Source organism: Leopardus geoffroyi, chromosome C2, assembly GCF_018350155.1.
Source record: "Leopardus geoffroyi isolate Oge1 chromosome C2, O.geoffroyi_Oge1_pat1.0, whole genome shotgun sequence".
Lineage (NCBI taxonomy): Eukaryota > Metazoa > Chordata > Mammalia > Carnivora > Felidae > Leopardus > Leopardus geoffroyi.
The window spans coordinates 96,461,151-96,483,615 of NC_059333.1; the positions used below are offsets into that span (position 1 = coordinate 96,461,151).

The window sequence follows — 22,465 nt, forward strand, 5'->3', positions numbered from 1 at the left end:
TCTCATAAAAATAAATACACATTTAAAAACAAATAAACAGGGGCCCCTGGGTGGCTTATTCGGTTAAGCATCCAACTTTGGCTCAGGTCATGATCTCACCGGTTCCTGAGTTCAAGCCCTGTATCAGGCTCTGTGCTGACAGCTCAGAGCCTGGAGCCTGCTTTAGATTCTGTCTATCTCTCTCTGCCCCTCCCCTGCTTGCGTTCTGTTTCTCTCACTCAAAAATTCGTAAACATGAAAAAACAAACAAACAAAAACCCCCAAAATTTTGAAACAAAATTCTTTCAACAATAGAAGAAAATAAATTTTAGTAGTTTTGTGATTCAAATAAAAATCATGATTAAGTATACATGGGAGGAGAATAACAACAATGGCATGAGAAGCAGTAATAAAAAAAAAACTTTAGAACACTATTATAACATTCATATCATTCTTAGACTTGATGAAAGAAAACGCTGTATTGGAATCTTGTGTCTCAAACCTGAGCTTTGTATGCATAAAATGATCCCTGGCTGTATAACAAAGACACTGAAGTGATCTATATCGTAATTTACTGCACGATTCAAAGACTAGTCCCTAAGAAGCACATGTGTGGTACAGAAAAAAGCAGCAGAATAGAAGATTTGAAAACAGAACTGACACAAACTAACTGACCAAAGGAGACAGAACTTAGAGTCTGAAACTAACCATGTTAGTGGCTCGTTAGATTTTTTTTTTTAATTTTTTTTTAACATGTATTTATTTTTGAGAGAGAGAGAGACAGAGCATGAACGGGGGAGGGTCAGAGAGAGAGGGAGACACAGAATCTGAAACAGGCTTCAGGCTCTGAACAGTCAGCACAGAGCCCGACGCGGGGCTCGAACTCACATACCGCGAGACCGTGACCTGAGCTGAAGTCGGACGCTTAACTGACTGAGCCACCCAGGCGCCCCAGTGGCTCGTTAGATTTTATTTATGTATTTGTTTATTTGTTTCTACGTGCCAGTCATCTTTTACTGGGTGTTACTTCTTAATTCGGACATGAAAGGACTCAAGGGTGCCCGGCAAAGGCTATGGTAAGGAATGTAGAATGTGCCTCCACCCTGGGCCCTCTTCAGCAGTACTTGTGTAGCTGCTTATGTTTGAGTCCCTTGTTAAGAATGACAGTCGCTGAAAAGCACATAAGCTGCCAGCACCATCGAAATCCTAGAGACGCCCCCTTTCCTCACATTGACATACCTGCTGTAATACAGTAGCAACCTCTTTGAAACACTCCAACAGTGACGTTAGGGGTGAAATCCCTCATCAGTATACAGTCTGGCAACTCTGCTAGTTTACCATCCGTGAGCTTTTTCATCTTCACTGGTGCAGATGATGCCATCTTGGAGTTCTGGGTGTCTGGCCAACTAAAAATGTAAAAAGTCACCATTGTACGGAGGACTTTAATAGGACCTGGAGTTTCATAATACAGTGTATATTCAAAATGTCCAGAATACAATCCAGAATTATTCAGCAGACAAAGGAGCAGGAAACTACGACCAATTCTCAAAACACAATCAACAGATGCCTACTCGGAGATGATCCAGATGTTGAAGTTACCAGGCTTTAAAACAACTATGATCGCCCTCCACAAAGTGGAATTGAACACATTTGAAGTGAAGGAAAGATAGCAATTCTGAGGAGCGAGATAGAAATCATAAACAAAGAGCCAAAAGGAGATTTTAGAAATGAAAAATGTAATGTGTGAAGTAACAGTGAGGCCACTGGATGGCAGAATTTAAAGACTGATCAATAGAAATCATCCAAAATAAAGAACTGAAGAGAAAATATCTTTAAAAAGTGAACAGATCATCAGGTACCTACAGGATAATATTTTAAGATATAACATGTGTGTCATTTCAGTCCCCCAAAGAAAAAGAGATTGGTTCAGAAAAAATATTTGAAGAAATAATTGCTGAAAACTTTCCAATATGGTGAAACATATAAGGTTACAAAATAAACTCAAAGAAAACCATACCAGACACATTATAATCAGACTGCTGAAAACCAGAGGTAAAGAAAAAAAAAATCTTGAAAGCAGCCAGAGAAAAATAACACATTACACAGAGCCTAGAAGACAGTGGAACAACATCTTTAAACTGCTTAAAGAAAAGATCTGAGAATTAACTGAGACTTTTACATCTAGTGAATATATCCTTTGGGAATGACAGTGACATAAAGATATCCCTAGACTAAGAAAACTAACAAAATTCATTGCTGGCAGACCTGCTCTAAAAAAATGATAAAAGGGAGTTTTTCAAGCTAAAGGCAAAAGGTTCAAGAGGGAAAGATGGAACAGCAGGAATGAAGGAGGAACAAACACATGTTTGGATACATGTAACAGAATATTTTTTTCCTCAGAAGTTACTTCAAAGCTGTATGACTGTTAGCAGCAAAAATGTAAGATTGGTGGGGGTTTCAATGCATGTAGATGCAGTAATATAAGCGGCAACTACAACATAAAAGGGGGGAAGGTTAAAGAGAGACCTAGGTAATTGTAAGGCTTCTTCTACATTTTCCTTAAAGTGCTCATATTAGCTCTAAATAGATGCCTAAAAGTTCTGTAGGCATATTGTGCTCCCTATGGACCGTACACATAAAGAGTGAATTTTACTGTATGTAAATTACAGAAAACTTGATGGAAAAGGAGGAGGAGAGGGGAAGTGAAAGCTTTATATCTGTATTTATCCTTTTAGTTAGTTTTGAATTTCATATCATGTAAATATATTACCTAAGATAAAGTTAAAATAAGAAGAAAAAAAAAAAAGAAAACAACCCAACAACTGAGCACTGAAGAGTTTCTGAAGGCTGTTGATGCACACCGTTCTGCTCTGCTCCCCCCTTGAGAGTCCTTTGGACGCTGCAGAACCTATCACACAGAACATCCTTTTGTGCCACAAAACAATTCCTCGTGAAGAGCAGGATGTACTAGCTGCCAGAGAAAGAGAGTGTGGAGGTGAGATCGTAGCATCCTCTTGAGGAATATACAAAAGGGGACGCAGAAGGATAGATTGTGCCATCGAGGACGCTTCTCCCTTCATTATTTCCCCTGTCCACCTGAAGAACAAGGTCCCTCTCAAAGAATTACATTCTTGCACTGTCAGAAATGCCTTTTGTGTGTTCTCATCAAAGACTACACTTTTGAAATAGTTTGGTAATATTTATTCAGCCAATACCAGTTACAAATATGGGAAATGGGGGAAGAAGGGAAAGGGAAATTGATACAACAAGGCCCCAAATGGAAATAAGGCATAGCCTCCCAATACAAATAAACCAGTTAAGAAATGGGCAGAAGTGGGGCGCATGGGTGGCTCAGTCAGTTAAGCCTCCGACTCTGGCTCAGGTCGTGATCTCACAGTTCGTGGGCTCTGTGCTGACAGTGTGGAGCCTGGAGCCCACTTCCAGTTCTGTGTCTCTCTCTGCCCCTCCCCTGCTCACATTCTGTCTCTCTCTCTCTCTCTCTTTCTCAAAAATAAATAAACATTAAGAAATGGGCAGAAGACATGAATAGACATTTTTCCAAAGAAGACATCCAGGTAGCTAACAGACATATGAAAAGATGGTTGACATCACTCATCATCAGGGAAATACAAATCAAAACCATGATGAGATACCACCACACACCTGTCTGAATGGCTAACATTAATAACACAGGAAACAACAGATGTTGGAGAGGATGTGGAGAAAGGGGAACCTTCTTACACTGTTGGTGGGAATGCAAACTGGTGCAGCCAACCTGGAAAACAGTATGGAGGTTCCTCAAAAAGTTAAAATTAGAACTACCCTATGACCCAACAAATACACTACTAGGTATTTACCCAAAGGATACAAAAATACAGATTGAAAGGGGTACATGCACACCAATGTTTATAGCAGCATTATCAATAATAGCCAAACTACGGAAAGAGCCCAAATGTCCATCAACTGATGAATGGATAAAGAAGATGTGGTGTACATACACACAATGGAATATTACTCGGTGATCAAAAAGAATGAAATCTTGCCATTTGCAATGACATGGATGGAGCTAGAGTATATTATGCTAAGCAAAATAAGACAGAGAAGGACAAATACATGATTTCACTCATAAGTGGAATTTAGGAAACAAAACATATAGGAAGGGGGGGGGGGAAAGAGAAGGAAGCCATAATGAGACTCTTAACTATAGAGAACAAACTGAGATTTGGGAGGGGAGATGGGTGGGGGGTTGGCTAAATGGATGATGGGTATTAAGGAGGACACTTGTTATAAGCACTGGACGTTATATGTAAGTGATGAATCACTAAATTCTATTCCTGAAACCAATATTACTCTATATGTTAAGTAACTAGAATTTAAATAAAAAATCGAGGAAAAAAAAAAAAGAAAATAAGGCATAGCCGGAAGACAAAATACACAAACAAGAATGGTACCTCTGTCAGAAACAGATGAGAACAAGTCAAAAACAGGGAGAGATATTCACACATTTGGAGATTCAGAGCAGGTTATAGATCAGGACCCTTGGCTGCAAGTATAAGAGACATGTTTCCAACTGGCTAAAAGAAAAAGAAGAATTTATTGGATTATGGAATTGAAAAGTCCTGTGGTATGATGGCTTCAAGATAGGTGGATCCAGGAGCTCTAGGATGCCACCAGGACCAGATATGTTTCCCTCTGGCTTTTTCTTAGACAGGCTCTTCCCTTGAAGGGCAAGATGGAGTCTTACAGCACCAGGCTTTTTTCTTTACAGATTAGCAATCCCCAAAGAAAGTTTATAGCACCCCACCCCCTTCCCCCAAATAATTCTGACAAGGCGTTCATTGTTTTGGCTTGGTTCATAAGCCCATGCCTGTTTGTTTACTGTGCACTGGCCAGCCTGAGTCACATACCCAGCTTTGGAGATGGGAGCCAGTCCACTGGAGCTGCACAGACTGGAGGTGGAAGAGGGGCCATTCCTCCAAAGAAAATTGAGGTATAATGGATCTGAGTAGGTAAAAACAACAGATGTCAGCTGTCAGCTCTAAGGGGGAAGTTTAGGGGCTACAAACCTGATCAACATGAAAAGAAGGTCAACAATTCATCCTCAGGGTGTGAGGAGAAATTAAGAAGAAGGGATATTAGGAAACAAGGAGAGGAAAACATTTGGCATCAATGCAGTGGGAGTCTACAGAGATTAGTAAAATAATCACTGAGCAGCCCTGAGGGCCCAATTAAAGTTAGATAGCGTGGATTTGTCATTAAGTCATTAAACCCAGTTTTCAGTAGACTCATAGCAGGAGGGGAGGAAGGACATTTTACTGTAGCTTTCCCAGAGCTGGGGATTGGCCTAAGGGTGGAGAAATCAGGTGCTAGCAAAGTCATGGTTGAGATGGGGTCCAGGCTGAGGCATGACAAGGAAACTAGATGGTAGCTGGTGGACTAAGAATGGGGGAGGCACAAGGACTGAAGGTCAGGAGGCAAATAAAAAGCAGTTTTAGCAGGAGGAGTGGAATATAGAGGTTGAAGAACATGTTTTCTGGAGATGCAAGTTATGTGGGCAGAAATAGAAGTTGTAGGTAGAGTCACAGCTAGTTATCAGGGTACTGCTGCAGATTGGGCTCTTTGGGGAGCAGGTCCTAAAACGGAGTGAGGCTAAAGGCTTATTGAGACGTTAACACCAGTGAATGGAGAAGGGTGAGAAGTAGGATTGGCCAGGGGTAGCCATCAGACCACGATGCAGACTTGTGGCCAGGCCGAAAAAAACATGAACTCCCCTTGAAAGCTGGGCAGCCTCTGAAGGAGCGAACAGCTGGAGGCTGTCAACTAATTGCACTCCTCACAGCTGGACAGCTAGTCCTTTCTTGAAGGGGAATCTGAGCATGCCAACCACAGGTACCTCCGTGCAAATTAGAAAGAGGCGCCTCCTCTAGGAGTTTACAGCCCCGTGGCTACATGGCTTGGTGAACATAAGGAGACTCTGATTGTATTTGGAGGTAAGGGGAGGCAGACCAGGGCACATAGCTGGGTGAGCAATCAACCCTCATTCATCTAGGCACCTTGGACAATGAAAAACAATGCAAAACTATACGCAGTGACCCTGATGGACACACTGCGAGAGCAATGGTTGTAGCAGCCATTTCCCTTCTCAGCGGACCCAGGATATATGTCCTCCCTCTACCCGGGCAGGGCAAAGTGATTTCCTCTCAGGTTCTGAAAATCTAAACCAATCATGCTAATCCCATCCTCTTAGCCAAAGATTGGTTCAGGAATTTGGGTTTAAACCAATCACTTGGAGCCTTCCCTTGTTAGTGGAGTGGGCATATGACCTAAACTGGTCCACTCAGACGTGATTGGAAGAGAGTTCCCACCCCCACCCCTCACCTGAACTGGGACAACAGCAAGGGAGCATGTGGTGCCAGGCCTCCTAGCAGCCACTGTAAACTCTTGAGGGGGGCCAGCCTTTGGATCAAGTTTACAGAGTGGGGAGACCCTTGATCCTTGGATCCTTGATGGCATTGCCAAGTGCTCAATCATGTGATTCAACCTTATCCATTCCTATTATATAAGATCAATATCCTTATCAGTTAAGCCAGCCTAAATTGGAGTTTAGATTCTTACAGCCCAAAGTATCCTAACAGACACAGGGCATTAGGAGTTTTCAGAGCAGTTAAGGTGGGAGGAGCTCCAGAGGGATGGCAGAGAAACAGTGGAGGGGCAGCTTTTGGTTAATATCATGGAGCAAGGTGGCAAACTTTCCTTGAAGTTCGTAAATAATAGTGATCTGGGCAAGGGATAGTGTAAAGAGAGGGTGGGAAATTTTAAAAGAGGGGTGCTGCTAGGAGTTGGGAGGCAATATGCGGGGTGATTGAAAGCATGGGTTCTGGGCTTAGAATGCATAAGTTTATATTCTGGCTCTTCCATTTAATAGTTGTATCACCTTTGGCAACTAAATCCCTCTGGACCACACTTTCATTGTCTGCAAAAGGATGGCTGTAAGGATCGAATATTATAAAACTTATCAGACACCCAGTACATAGTAAAGCTCAATAATAATTACTTTAAAAACTTCTATCAGACGAATGGAGACCGTTTCTCAACTAAATTCACACTCTTGAGCAAAAACTCTAAATCATGTGTTTTGTATCTAAGGAAAAAGGCTGAGGGATTGGGATAAAAGAGCTGGAAATGCTATTCCCGAAGAGATGACCACTGGGAAAGAGAGTGAATTTATGTGATTTGATTTTGTCCTGTCTGTGGACTGGAAGTTGAGAAACACGGGCTCAGAGCAGCTTGGGATGAGGGAGGAGCTGACCGGTGCGTGCCTTTGAGAACAGGCATGGGTGGAACAGAGGTATGCGGGTGTGAGAGCATGGGGGGGGGGGGTGGCTACTGCGGTATGAGGGAAGGGGTGACAGTTGCAGGAAGTGAGCTGGAGGGTCATGCAAAAGGGAGGTACAGGTGGGGTGATAAACGAAGGGCCTGAGCATTGGAAGACTTTACAGCCTGACCACATCCAGACTTCTGGAGAGGTCAAAACGCCAGCTGGGGTCCTGGCTCACACACTGGTGGGGATACCACCAATAATCCAATAATCCTTGGTTATTCTGATGTTAGTGACCAGCAATAGCCCAGAAAGGAAGGGGATCACACCTCCCATTTCAAGGGAATGCATTTTGTTTTTCTCACTTTGTTCAGGCTGTGGAAGCTTGCACGGCACCAACATTCAGTGTCTGAAGGCAGCCCGCTATATAGGGCATCCATCTCTGCAGTTTTGGGGGCTGTGGAGCCAGCTACCAGGGAAGGAGGCTCTCTCTCCTTTTCTCCTCAAGGGGCCTGTGGTTAATGTGCTGCCAGGTCACTAGCAGTTTGTAATCCTGTTTGTGTCCACTGTGGTGAGTTCCCCAGGGAGATGCGGGGAATTCCGGAGACAGCAGTGCCGAAGAGCTGTGTGTGTCCAGAGGTCACTCAGTTGCTCTGCTTGGGGTCAGAGAAGCAGGGAGAAGAGTCAGGGGGACATGGAGTGCCGGCATGAGAGCGTTCGCCAAGATCAAAATGTTCCCCATTGCTGCGAGCAGATGAGATCTTGGAACCTGGAATCACACAGTTTCAGCTCCAGCAGGGCCTCTGGCAACAGCCCCAGTGTCTTCAGCTACAGACACCACCTCTGCGAGTGCCAAGAAAAGCAAACACAGGCCCCAGATCTCCTGTTGCACCAATTGGAAAGCAGCCCACAGCAGAGGAGTGAGCTGTGAGGACAGTCTTCCCATAGCTCTTGATTTTCCGCCATCCTTTCCCCATCCGAATCGAACAAACAAACAACACACTTGTAATAAAACTTGCAGGTGTGGCCGGTTTACATTCTGGGATTCTCTTTTGATCAAATTCCTATAGGACACTGGGATAAAATGGTGACTAAAACTGGATAATACTGTATGTCCCAGACGTTTGAGACTGAATAGGAGGGGAGGAATCCCGGAAAAGCAGAGATTTCATTCTGCTCCTGGGAGCTGGTGCTTTTTAATGGTCCAGGATGGAATCACCCAAATGCCTTCCAGCCAGCCCTTGGGAAACGGATTCCATGTTCTCTTCTTAGGGGTGGAGGTTGGGGGTAGGTGGAGCCAAAGGTTCTGTAAAACTTAAAGAGCAAGCCAATAAAGCGGCATCTTAAGATCCTGGCCATCTCAGATTGGCAGTAAGAGCAGAAATCCATTTTGGGGAAAACCTTTCCTCAGCTTTAGGAGAAGAAAAGTAGAATTAATCATATCAAGAGTTACAACAGGAGAAGAAGCAGAGGAAGATGTCTGTAATTTGCCAAAGAGAAGTGTAAGCCTCTGGTGGCACACGGGTGAGTGAGGAATCTGCGATCAGAGGAGTTTGAAGTTCTAGAAAACAAACTAGGGACTGTTGGTGACTCAAGTTTTCAGATATTCCTAAAGCTTTAGTTTTCTGATTAAACAGAGTGTAGTCCTGTTTCCAGTCAATTACCATGTTTCTAGATCGAGATCAATCAACAAATGAACATTGCTCACATTTAATGTGTGAGGCACTGGGTTTTCTCTGGGTTATTCCTATGAGTTTGTTCTCCATCAGTGTTTCCATGAGCCCTGGATACCCTTCTTCCTCCAATTTTTATAATTAGGGAAAATTTCAAACACACAAAAAATATAAAGAGAATATCCCAAAGGCCACCATACTCATCTCTCAGTTTTAACAATTATGAATCTTCTTAACTTTCCCCTTTTTAAAAAAGCAAATCCACACATTATATCTTTTTCACCCTTGAACATAATTTCTACTTTGTCATTTCTGTTCAAAAAACGTTTTTGTGTGAAAATTTCATTGTGACATATACATACAAAAGAGTGTTTAAAATGCATTAGGATTGCTTAAAATAAGACAAACAAAAAAATAAAACAAACACTCATGTGTCTACCTCCCAGCTTAAGAAACAGAACATTGATCCTTTTTCAAAACCAAAGATGGAATTTAAGTTGCAGTTCCTACCGTGATGGTAAACTTGCATGGATTCTCTGGCTCCCTCCCCTAAAATCGACCTGGCAGAAAGTATAGACGTGAGGGCCTCACTGCTGTTGCCATCACCCCCAGAAACACTGGACTCTCAATTCTGCCACATTCACCCTGAAAAATCAGGCCATATTTGCCTCTGTGGATTATCCCAGCCATTCGTAATAATCCTTGGTGGGGCATCTGATTGGCCAAGCCTAGATCACATGACCGTGCCTCGGGGCGAAAGAGCAGGGAAAGGCAGTTGGCTTCGTTGCTTATTACACTGATGGGAGGAGGGGCCCTGCCTCCCATTCACTTGGTATTTTCCCCAAATACGGAGGAGTTTCAGACAGTGAGCACAAACATCATAAAAGCTACTCTCCCTGGTATGTATGTCCAGCTCGGGCCAATCTTCCGACCCCCAGCTGGTATAGACACCATCCTACTTCTCAACTCCACTTGGCTGTTCCTCACGTGTCTCAGACTGAGCATATTCAGTTCTGAGCCTGTCATCTTCCCCCCAAATCCTCCCTCCCCTCCTTCGTCCCTCATCTTAGTGAACAGCATTGCCATTCCTTAGTTTCCCAAACCAGAAACCTGGAGGCCATCCTGGAATCCCCTGGTATTTTGCTTATTTAGCTTTAACATCTTTTGAATGCAACCCCAGCTTCCTTGGTCTCCAGCTCAGGGTTCCCTGCTTGAATCAGGCCCCTGTTATCCTTCACCTACAGTGGCCTTATCTTAGTTTGAGTTCCCCTAGAAGCAGATCCTGAAATAAATATTTGAGTACAAGTAACTTATTTGGGAAGTGAAGTATGCAGGATAGGGGAAGTGAGACAAGGAAGAGAAAGCAGCCAGGAGGCCTGTTACCAAGCCTGCTTCTGCTGTGGGCAACTGGAGCTTAATCCCATGGATCATAGCACACACCCCAGAGCTGGGCGCTGACTGAGGGTGTGGCTGGAGCATGAATTCTCTGACACTTCAAGCCTGACACAGGCAACAAAGTGAGCTCAAGCAGCAAAAGAAAGCTCCCGTGTACCACAGTGCAAGTGCTGGGAGTTAGGGGATTGGTGTTGTACAGTAAAGTCCTGAGGGTGAGACACTGATGACAGGTGACACAGGCTTCCTGTGTTCCTTGCATATATTGTACCCCTCCACTAACTCACTTTTCTATTTTTCAGCCACAGTGATGTTTTTTAGATTGCAATGTGATCGTGTCACAGCCCCACTGAAAATTCTTATAAGTCTTTCCGTAGCTTCTTATATAAGACCCAAATAATTTAACAAAGTGTCAAGACCTTTTCTTCATCATTTAAGTCTCTTGCTTACTTTTTCCAGCCTTATCTCTTACTACCTCCTCTCTCTATCCCCTCACAAATACAATACAATAAAACCTTGAATTGTGAGTAACTTGTTCTGCGAGGTTCCGCAAGGTGAGCAAAAATTTCTAATACATTTTAACTTGATAAACAAGTGATGTCTTGTAATATGAGTAGTGCCTGATGCCAAATGTCACATGATCCCAACTGAGCTAATCGTTTTTGAAATTCACTTGATATACAAGTGCTTTGGATTACAAGCATGTTTCCAGAATGAATTATGCTTGCGAACCAGGTTTTACTGTATTCCATTCTTTTTTTAAAAATTTTAAAATGTGTATCTATTTTTGACGGGGGGGGGGGGGGGAGGGGCAGAGAAGGGGACAGAGGATCTGAAGCAGGCTCCGTGCTGATAGCAGAATGTCCAATGTGGGGCTCAAACCCACGAACTGTGAGATCATGACCTGAGCTGAAGTTGGAAGCTCAGCTAACCAGACACCCAGGCGCCCCTCCTGCATTTCATTCTTATTGGACCATTTGTAGTTCTCAGAATATGCCATGTTCTTCATGCTTCTGTATCTCTGCATATGCCAGCTCCTCCTTGGACGGCTTCTTCTGGCTCCTCTGTCTGGCTCCTTCCAGACTATAGAGATGCTGAGCATGTGCGGCTCTGGGTATACTACCAGAGTTTCAGTCTGAACAGTGAGAGAGGAGCAGAGGTATCTACGTACCTATGTACCTATGTATGTGTTCCTTGCAAGACTTAATCCTGAAAATGTGCCCTACCGCTGATAAAATAAAAATAGAAATAAGAAATGACTGAATTGGACTATCATCATCCAGTGCTATCAAACATTTGAATCATAAAATAACTCCCTTGAAATTTCTCACTGCTCACCAAGCTACCTTCTGGTTATATGATTTAAATAGTAACTGCCTACAGGGAAAGTACAAGCTATGACAAAATGGGCATTCCTTTGTGTGAGATGGTCATATTTCTTATTTAAATGAATAAATTACATTATGATTTACATAGCCGTCTCCTGTGCATTTGGTTGTCATGAAGTTGTCTCCCTGAGTCTGATAACTCTGGTGCACTATGAAGATAAAATTTTTGTATCTGTAAAGCCAAAGTCCATGCATATCTTTGACTCCTGTGATGTCACCAAGATAATGCCCGCCTGTCAGGTAACCAGCCAGCTGGTTTTCCTATGGCAACACCCTCTATTATCCTTCTTTTTAAGGTACAATGATTTAGGTCCAACTAATTGTTGCTGATTTATTGATTTTTGCAGCCATGTTTTAAACACCACCTTCTGTATCCAAAGATGTTGCCAGGGACTGCCGGAAAGACATTTTTTAAAATTTGCTTTTCTGTGAGCGGTTACATGTGGAACTAAGCCATGAACATCTTCTCATTTACTTGCTCCTAAGACCCACGTATTTTTGAGATTGCTGACTGGACAAGCTTCCCTGTTGAAAAGAATTTATCTTTGGGCAATATGCAAACTGGGTGATTCACACAGATTGACTCTGTGGCCTTATTCAATAAGTCAGTTTAGACGAAATGATTGAATCCTCCATTTAAGAGTAGAATGTTCTGGGGGCGCCTGGGGTGGTTCAATCGGTTAAGCATCTGACTTCAGCTCAGGTCATGATCTCGTGGTTTGTGAGTTCAAGCCCCACATCAGGCTCTGTGCTGACAGCTCAGAACCTGGAGCCTGCTTCAGATTGTGTCTCCTTCTCTCTCTGCCCCTCCCCTGCTCATGCTCTGTCACTTTCTGTCTCAAAAATAAATAAAACACTAAAAAAAAAAAAAAAAAAAAAAGAATAGAACGTTCTGTTTTTTTTGTTTTTTTTTTTTTTAATCAGGAGATTTATTTATTTTTTAGTCAGGAGAGAATGTTGTAGGGGAAGATTAGCCTTCTATGATTAATGGTTCCACAGGGATATTAAACTAGTAAATATCAAAACTGAGAAACACTTTTTAATCCCCCAAAAGAAAACGAGCAGGCTAATTATTTTAGGTTAGTAAATATATGGCTCTATTTATTCATTTTGTGCAAGCTGAAGGATGTCTAAATAAAATGTCACCCACCCACAGTTCAATTATTTAATGAATTAGTCTCCAGCTATGTTAAGAGCTCTGAATATGTACCCTGAGAAGTTTTGTGTTCTTAAACACATTAACAAGTCCGCACTAAACTCAGTTTAGGAGGCGATTCTAGATAGATCATCACTTCTCCTGGTTAGATGTGGAACAGCAAACATAATGATGCAAACACTTGATTTGCAACAACCAATTTGGTGTTCTATATCTAAAAAAACCAAGAAGTTGATCTAGAATTTGATCTATGGAGTGTAGCCAGCTTTCAGAAGGGATATCATTGACCAGTAAAAACGTCCCATGCGTTCTCCTCCTTCTGTTTTCTTTTTCCTCAGGCTGGATGCAGATTAGGCACTAAAAAAATGGCAGTAGAATTCCATGATATGGATGAAGCTTGGGTCTCTGAATTATCATGTGGAGGAGAGCTAATGCACTGGCCTAAGTTCCCCACCAAGACAGGAGCAAGAACAAATATTCTATTGTTGGACCCATTGTGGACTTTGGTCTGTCATGTTGATCAGTCTACTCTAACTGACATATTATGAGCAATATAACGTGTGAAGTTAGTGAAATCAGGAGAACATGCAAAGTCATCAGAAGCCTGTGACAAAACAGAGAAACAGGGAGAAGGGAACTTCAGGATGCTTACAAAAACAAGAAGTTTGACCAAACAGTTACAATTTTGGTAATAGCAAACTGTGCATGCATCATTACTGGTTATGCTGGTAACTGGTGCCCAGCTGATACTATTATAATGAGAACAATCCCATAAAAACAAAGTACACACAGGTCTCTTAGGTCTCGCATGCACTTGTTACAGCTAGCTTTAATTGGAGAAAAAGTCTAGGGTGGAGTCTTGGTGGGAAGGGATTTGTGCTGAGACAGAAGATGGGTAAAACAGGAAAGAAGTTGGAGGATGTATGAAAAGGTGAAATTGAGCCTGCGTGTCTGAGGTCTTCTTAGGAGTGCCGAGAGCATGTTTTGGAACAGACTTTTTTGTTCAACATCAGTGAAGATAATAAACCATACAGTACCATGGCTACTCGGTTATCGTGATTGATGTCACTGCCAGGAATGAACCTTGGGCTAGAAGATGGTGGCTGTCCTGGTGATTTGTGTAATTTGGCTCAGTATTGTGGCATTTGTGGCGGCTACTGCTTAGACAGCAATCTATGCTAACAGGAGGTCGGGTCCATGGAGGGGTGGTGAGAGTAGAACAGGGGGTTAACAGTGTGTTTTACCGTAAACAGTTGTGCCGCTCTCCTATTCAAGGACGTTTATGTTTTCACTTTTTTGCTAGTACAAACACTCTTGCGGTGAACAACCCTGATTATTAATATATCTCTCCGCATGGGATGTGAGTGTTTATGAAGAATGCAAATTCCTAGACATAAATTGTGTTTTGCTGTTTTTTATCTTGTCACTTTCTTGCTCTTATTTTCCTTAACCTCTCAACATTTTAATAGTTTCATAGTTTTAATGGTTAAAAAAAACCAATAGGGGCCCCTGGCTCAGTCGGTTCGGTGTCTGACTTCGGCTCAGGTCATGATCTCGAGGTTCGTGAATTCAAGCCCCACATCGAGCTCGCTGCTGTTAACACAGGGCCCACTTCAAATCCTCTGTCCCCCTCTCTCCGCCCCTCCCCCACTTCACTCTCTCAAAAATAAATAAAACACTAAAAAAAAGTTAAAAAAATATGTATCAAGATCCTATGGCAGCTGGTAACAGAAAATCCACTTCACAATTGTTAAAAGGAAAAAAAAATTATTATCTTACGTAAAAGTTCCTTAATATGATGACTTCAGAATTGATTTATTCAGTGGCTTAACATCACTGAGGACCCGGGTTCTTTCCATCTTTCTGCCAAGCCCCTCTCAGTATGTTCACTATCTTCAGGCTAGTTCACCTCCTGGTGGCAAGGTGATTATAAGAGATAATAGATGGTCTCTCTCGTGCCTCTTTTTTTTTTTTTTTTTTTAAGTATTTTTTTTTTCAACGTTTTATTTTATATTTGGGACAGAGAGAGACAGAGCATGAACGGGGGAGGGGCAGAGAGAGAGGGAGACACAGAATTGGAAACAGGCTCAGCCCAGTGCCTGACGCGGGGCTCGAACTCACGGACCGCGAGATCGTGACCTGGCTGAAGTCGGACGCTTAACCGACTGCGCCACCCAGGCGCCCCTCTCGTGCCTCTTTTTACAGAGTGAGGAAATTCTTTCCAGTTGCTTCCCAGCAAACTTCCCCTGAAATCATATAAACACGTACCTGGGTCAGAGGAGATTGGGACCATGGTGATAGTCTTAGACCAATCAGGATTCATCCTCTGGACTGGGCCAGGGCCAACCTTCCCTGATGCAGAAGGCCTAGGAAGGGAAGCACATATCTGTAAGCAACCAAGGTTCTATAAGAAAAGAGAGAGGAAGAATGGTTGTTGACTAGACATCTAACAATGTTTTTAAAGATCATGTGTATTATGTCTTCTTTTGTTATAATTTGTGTTGTTAACATGCATACAAGATTTAGTAACTTTGTATTAAATTTAATGAAATAAATAAATAATTGTAATAAATTTAATAAAACTTAATAACTTTGTATGGTGACAGGTAGTAATTACACTTATCTGGTGAGCATTGGGTAATGGATAGAGCTGTTGAATCACTATGTTGTACACATTAAACCAATGTAACATTGTATGTCAACTATACTTTAATAAAAAGGTGGAATTTCTTATTCATTTTGAGTAATATTTTTATCAGTATGTCATGGTAGTATTATTGAACTGCTGACAGCCACATATACCTTCAGAGATGCATTCCGAATAAAGTTCCTTTCAGTTTAAAGGATTAATACAACTAATGTAATTTAAAAGATATTAAAAAATTGTTTTTGTTCTTTTGAAACCAAATCACTAAATCTCTGTGGTAATGGTCATAGAAAAAAGAAAGAGCAAATTTGTGTATGAGAAATCTTGTTTAAAGTTTGTAAATCTTTATGTTGATTTAAAATAGAAATGCTATCTTAATCTGCTTGTATGCTAACTCATATGTATTGGCCAACTCATATTTTAAAATGCTAATTTGACCTTGAAGATTTATTCATACGCTTTTGGAGTAGACAAATGCTGCACATTAATTAAACTTGACTTAGGGACAGCTTATTGGCTTCATGTAGGTTCGAAAATTTAGATGTTGGTTTTCATTATAGCTGCAGGTTCCAATCATAGTTCATTTCAAACTATTGCAATTTAACCCCCTGTTTTGGTGTTTTGAAGACATTGATTATCTCAGAGAAAGAGGAAAGGAGACATTAAAGAAATAAAAGTATAATAGAGATAAGCTGTGCTGGATGTATTTGAAAAAATTTCAAAAGCAGAATTCTTTGCATATTATAATCAATACATTTTTAAATGTAAGCAAAGATAGGCCTGAAGATTTTAAATATCAGTATCTCCAATGCAATGATCTATTCTTTTTTTTTTTTTCTTCTTCAAATTTTTATTTAAATTCTAGTTAGTTAACATACAGTGCAATGTTGGTTGCAGGAGTAGAATTCCGTGATTCATCACTTATGCACAACACCCGGTGCTCATCACAAGAGTCTCTTGCAGTGATCTGTTCTAAGTGTTAAATCTAAATATTTTCCTCCTCGTATTATCAACAATAGCCAAACTATGGAAAGAGTCCAAACGTCCATTGACTGATGAATGGATAAAGAAGATGTGGTGCATATATATAATGGAATGTTACTCAGCCATCAAAAAGAATGAAATCTGGAACAATGTGGATGGAGCTAGAGTGTATTATACTAAGTGAAGTAAGTCAGGCAGAGAAAGACAAACACCATATGATTTCACTCATACAAGGAATTTAAGAATCAAAACAGATGAACATATGGGAGGGGAAAAAAAGAGAGAGGGAAGAGGGAAACAAACTATATGAGACTCTCAGTGATAGAGAGCAAACTGAGGGTTGATGGAAGGAGGTGGTGGGGGGGGGGGATGGGCTAGATGGTTGTTAAATACTAAGGAGGGCACTTGTTGTGTTGAGCACTGGTTGTTATATGCAAATGATGAACCACTGAATTCTACTCCTGAAACCAATATTGCATTGTAAGTTAACTAGAATTTAATACAGATTTGGAGAACATTAAAAAAAATGTTTTCCTGCTCTCTGCTGTTTCCTTTCCCTTGGCTTGCCAGGGAGTGTACTTATTTATAATTACTATTGTAAACATAAACAAATAATGTTATATTATTAAATGCATAATATTATGAATAAATAATGAAATTATTGTTATCATTATTGACTGCCACCACTTCAGTTCCCCTCTCATCCCCAATCTGGATATCTGTGTATAGTGACTGGCCTGCTTAGTGCCAACATCATACCCAGATACCCAAAGCCTCAATTCCAGGGTCATTTCAGAATCTTCCCTGCCCCTCACCAAAAGCATCCCCCACAACTATGTGGATGGAACGAAAAGGTGTTATGCTAAGTGAAATTAGTCAGAGAAAGACAAATATCCTATGACTTCACTCATATGAGGACTTTGAGAGACAAAACAGGCGAACATAAGGGAAGGGAAACAAAAATATAAAAACAGGGAGGGGGACACAACAGAAGACACTCATAAATATGGAGAACAAACTGAGGGTGGCTGGAGGGGTTGTGGGAGGGGGGATGGGCTAAATGGGTAAGGGGCATTAAGGAATCTACTCCTGAAATCATTGTTGCACTATATGTTAACTAATTTGGATGTAAATTAAAAACAATAAAAAAGGGGCGCCAGGGTGGCTCAGTCGGTTGAGTGTCTGACCTCAGCTCAGGTCATGATCTCACGGTCCGTGAGTTTGAGCCCCGCATCCGGCTCTGTGCTGACAGCTCGGAGCCTGCAGTCTGCTTCGGATTCTGTGTCTCCCTCTCTCTGACCCTCCCCCGTTCATGCTCTGTCTCTGTCTCAAAAATAAATAAACATTAAAAAAAAATTTAAAAAAATAATAAAAAATAAAAGTAAAAAAAAAAAGCATCCCCCATGTTCCTCCGTGTCTTGTGCATTACACCTTCTACATACCCTTAAAAGAATTTGGTCTCTGTAAAGATATTTGCCACGTTGGCCTGCTTTATTTATTCCCAGTTTTCCTTTGGAGAAACTTCTTTCTCACTCTTAGTTCAAGTAGTTTGGGTGGGACTCCAGAGGTGGGCATGGAACACAGCCTGGCCAGGTCAGCAAATCCCATTTGCCTGTCCACACTGATAGGTCTGAGTGATGGGCACGTGTTCCAAGTTCTTCCAATGAGATGCATACTCAGAACTTTATGGAAACTTGTGGGGCTGCTTATAGAATGAGATATAAGTTCAGGGCTGCTTACTGACTACTGTAGAATCAAAGAGAAGAAAGAGAAAGATCATGAGTTTTGGTGACATCGTTTGAGTTGTTGGAGCTAGCCGTACCTGAAACCTTGCCTCAGTACTTTTTGGTCCAAGTTGCAAGTGAAAATGTTCTGACGGACAATCATTTTTCAATGCCCACTTAACCCCCTTAGTCCCTTTCCTAAGGTAGTCCGTCCTTTGGTCTACTCTGACAATTTTATTCTTTCTTTGAAACGTAGTGCAAGTGTTACTTCCACAGTAGAGCTCTCCACAACATCTCCCCTTTATAGACAGTCCTGTGTTCTGCAAAAATGTGTTGTGTGCAAAGCATGTGACAGAATTGTCAATGTAATTGTTAGCCTATTGTTAGACACTACTCATTGCCAATTCATCTCCATTCTCCCTTTTTTCTTGTAACAGAATTCCTACTTTGTTTGGAGTGGCAATATACTTAGCTTAAATACTTGTCTTTCCAGAATCTTTGCAATATGGGCAGCCTCGCTGAACAGTTTTGACCAGGAGACATAAAAGAATGTCTAGTAGAGATTTCTGAGAAAGACTTTGGTTTCCTGATTCAGGCAATGTTCTTTCCCTCCTCTATTCTTTCTCTTCCTTCTTTGCTGGCAGGAGGCATGAGTTTGGAGGTAGAGTAGCCACCTGGCAGCCTTGAGTGACAAGCCATATGTGAGTGATAGTGGAGCAGAAAGATATTTGGAGCTGCAGCCTGATGACTCTGAACTGCCCACCTCTGGATCTAACTTTGGGAGGAATATACCCTATTTAGTTAAGCCATTGTCAATGGATTTTTATATCTGGACATTTTATTTGGATTGCATCCTACTAGTCCTGCTTAAGTCTATGATCTTCTTAAAAATAGAGTGTAGGCTTTTACTTCTGAACCCTATGTACCTCTGAATATACCTAACTTGGTGCATAGCAAAGCTTCACTCCAATGTTAAAAATGGGATTCAAGCCTCAGATCCATTTCAATCCTGAGTTGTCATGGTTTTATTCTGTAAACCATTTATACTGCCAGTTCTCGCTGCAGCATCTACCTCATTTCTCCAGCTTTAAAAAAAATTTTTTTAAATATTTATTTATTACTGAGAGACAGAGACAGAGCATGAGTATGGGAGGGGCAGAGAGAGCTGGAGACACAGAATCTGAAGTAGGCTCTGTTAGGGTCAGGCGTAAGGCAGGGTAAAGATAGGAGTCAGAGGCTAAAAAATTTTAGCAGTCAAAGGCTTTAATTGGGAACTAAGATCTCCGGCGAGGTTCCGTGACTCAGGGAGAGAGAGACAAAGAGGAGTCAGGGAAGTTGCACCCGAGTGTGGTGCGGTGGGGTTTTTAAGCTGCAGTGGTTCTGGGTTTAGGTCCGGGTGGGCCTTTTTCACATCAGGTCGTGCTGTCGCTCAGTGATTGGTTGGCCTCCAATTCGTTCTGGCACGCTACTAGGGGCTTTTCATTGGGTTGAGCTGGCAAGATGGCCATCCCCTCTACTGTGGTTCCAAGGACATCCTAACATTCCAACCTCTTATTGGTGATAATGGGCGATGGATCTGATCTGCTTCCTGCGGGTGTAAGGGCGACGTCATGGTATGTGGGGTCTGAGGTTGGAATGCGGGAATATGGCCGGACCACCATCTGGTGAAATGCAACCTGGGAAACTGTATGAATTTGTTTTTGTACGAAACGGAGAAAACAAGAGCATAAGTATTATACAGATAGCAACTAGTGGGGTGACTATGGTGAGGAGCCAAGTTAGGAGGGGTGATTGCCACCAGGAGGTTAGGGAGTCTGAGGATCCTGCGCGGGCGGATAGAGTTTGTGGATTTCCTTTAGGTGTTCTATATTGGTTTCAACTAAGCCTGATTCACTGAGGTAGTAGCAACATTCTTCCCTCAGGAACAGGCATGTTCCCCCTTTTTCTGCTGTCAGGAGATCTAGGGCTTGTCGGTTTTGTAGAGTGACCTGTGCTAGGGAGTTGATCTGCCTTTGTACGGCGGATAGGGAGGTTGCTGAGGCTTGTAATTTATTGAGGATGTCTCGGCCCAACAGGGGGACGGGGCAGGAGGGGATGACTAGGAAGGAGTGGGAGAAGTGGAAGCCATCCAGGCAGCAGGTGAGTACCAGTGTGCATGGGGGAATGGAGGGGGTGCCATTTATGCCCATGACCGAAATGGAGGACGGCGTGGTGCGGCCGGAATAGCTCAGCAGGACGGAATATGTAGCCCCCGTGTCCAACAGAAAGGAGATAGACTTACCCGCTACCTGGAGTTTTACCCTGGGCTCAGTGTGGGTCGCTGGAGTTACTGAGTCCGGGCCTCGTCAGTCGTCATCCTCCACCTCCAGCAGTTGGAAGGCAGAGTCCAATCAGAGTGAAGCCTCGCCACATGGGGGTGTTGCGAGTCTGTCATCCCCTGGGTTAGGACAATAGGATTCCCAATGGCCCATTTGCTGGCACAATGGGCATGGACTGGTAGGCTTTTTGGGATGGGGACACTGATGAGACCAATGGCCTTCTTGGCCACATTTAAAGCATGGCCCCAGAGGGGGCCGTGGTCCAGAGGGCTTTATTGTGGCTGGCCTCAGGGCAGCTACCAAGGCTTGGGTCTGTAATTGTACCTTTTGTTGGAGATGGGCCTGTCGCCCGTTGTTCTTGAGCTTCCTCTCGGCCATTAAAAACTTTAAAAGCTATCTTTACCAGGTCGGCCATAGGGGTTTGAGGACCATCTCCGGCCTTTTTTAGTTTTTTTTGAATATCAGGGGCCGATTGGGAAACAAAATAGGTGGCCAATACTGTGGCCCTGGTGGGGGTGGTAGGGTCTAGTCTGGTATACTGGGTAAGTGCCTCTGTGAGCCGGCTGAGGAAGGCTGCGGGGTTTTCATTGGGGTCCTGTATTATTTCTTGGAAGTTTGTTAAAATTTACTGATTTGTTGGAGGTTGCCCTCATGCCTGCTAGTAGGCACTGGATCATCTGGTCCCGGCGCCGGTGACCATTGCCTGCATGTTGGTAGTTCCAATTGGGGTCGGCCGCCGGGACAGCATTGGCCCCTACAGGCATAGTGGGGTCGGTCATGTGGGTTTGGTCTGCATGTTCCCTGGGTGCAGCCTGGATACACTCCCTCTCCTCAGGGGTGAGGGTAGAGGTGAGGATTACATGCATGTCATGCCATGTGAGACTGTAGGCTTGGGCAAGGTATTGGAATTCCTTAATGTATTGGGTGGGGTCAGCCGAGAATGACCCTAGCTGCTTTTCAATGGCAGATAAGGGGATAATGGAGGGAGAAGGGGACGTGAACGCGAACCAGGCCTTCGGGTCCTGCCACCTCACGGCGAGGTAAGATGACCTCTGGGGTCTGTTCGCTGGGTGGGGCCTGAGCACGAGTTCCGGATGATATGGGAGGTGAGGGCGGGACGTCTGGGGGTTGGGAGTACGGAGCGGGGAGAGGGCCGGTGGGCGGTGTGGCTAGATTCTCTAACGGATCGGACATCAGGGAAGTTGGTGAGGTGGGGTCGTCGGGGGGGTTGTGGGCAGGCAAGGAGCATGCATGCAGAGGGGCAGGAGGAACACAGGTTGGGGCAAGACCTGAGGTCCCAAAAGGCCATGACGGAGGGTATTTCTCCCCATTTTCCCAACTGATGGCAGAAATTGTCCAGATCGGTTAAGATTTGGTATTGTAAAGACCCCTCGGGTGGCCATTGAGGATCATTATCTAATTTGTACTGAGGCCAGACTACAGTGCGAAGGCAGATGAGTCGGTTACGATGAAGTTCGCCTTGTAAGCCCAGGAGCCAGAAGTTTTAACAGACTTTGGAGGGGGGTAAGAGGTCGAGGCGGTTTAGACTCCCCATTGGCGTGGCAGGGCGAGGCGTCCCTCGCGCTGCAATAAGGGGCCTTTCAGCGAGCGGAGGAAAGGAGACTCACTTGCGAGACGTCTCTCGTGGGTGTCAGCCGTAGTTGGAGGGAAGGAGGGGTCTGTCCTACTTACCCTCCTGTAGGCGCTTGAGAGTAGGGTGGTTGGCCTCTGGCTTGGCGAGGAGGGAGCTCAGCCAAGGGAGGCGAGCTACTACCTCCTCCCGGGTTTCGGCACCAAATGTTAGGGTCAGGCGTAAGGCAGGGTAAAGATAGGAGTCAGAGGCTAAAAAATTTTAGCAGTCAAAGGCTTTATTTGGGAACTAAGGT

The 22,465-nt window shown here is 43.2% G+C and overlaps 1 pseudogene; it reads right to left on the minus strand.

Annotated features, from left to right (window-relative positions):
- Positions 1-1,037: 1,037 nt before the first annotated feature.
- LOC123576151 lies at positions 1,038-9,997 on the minus strand (annotated as a pseudogene).
- Between the last annotated feature and the right edge of the window lie 12,468 nt (positions 9,998-22,465).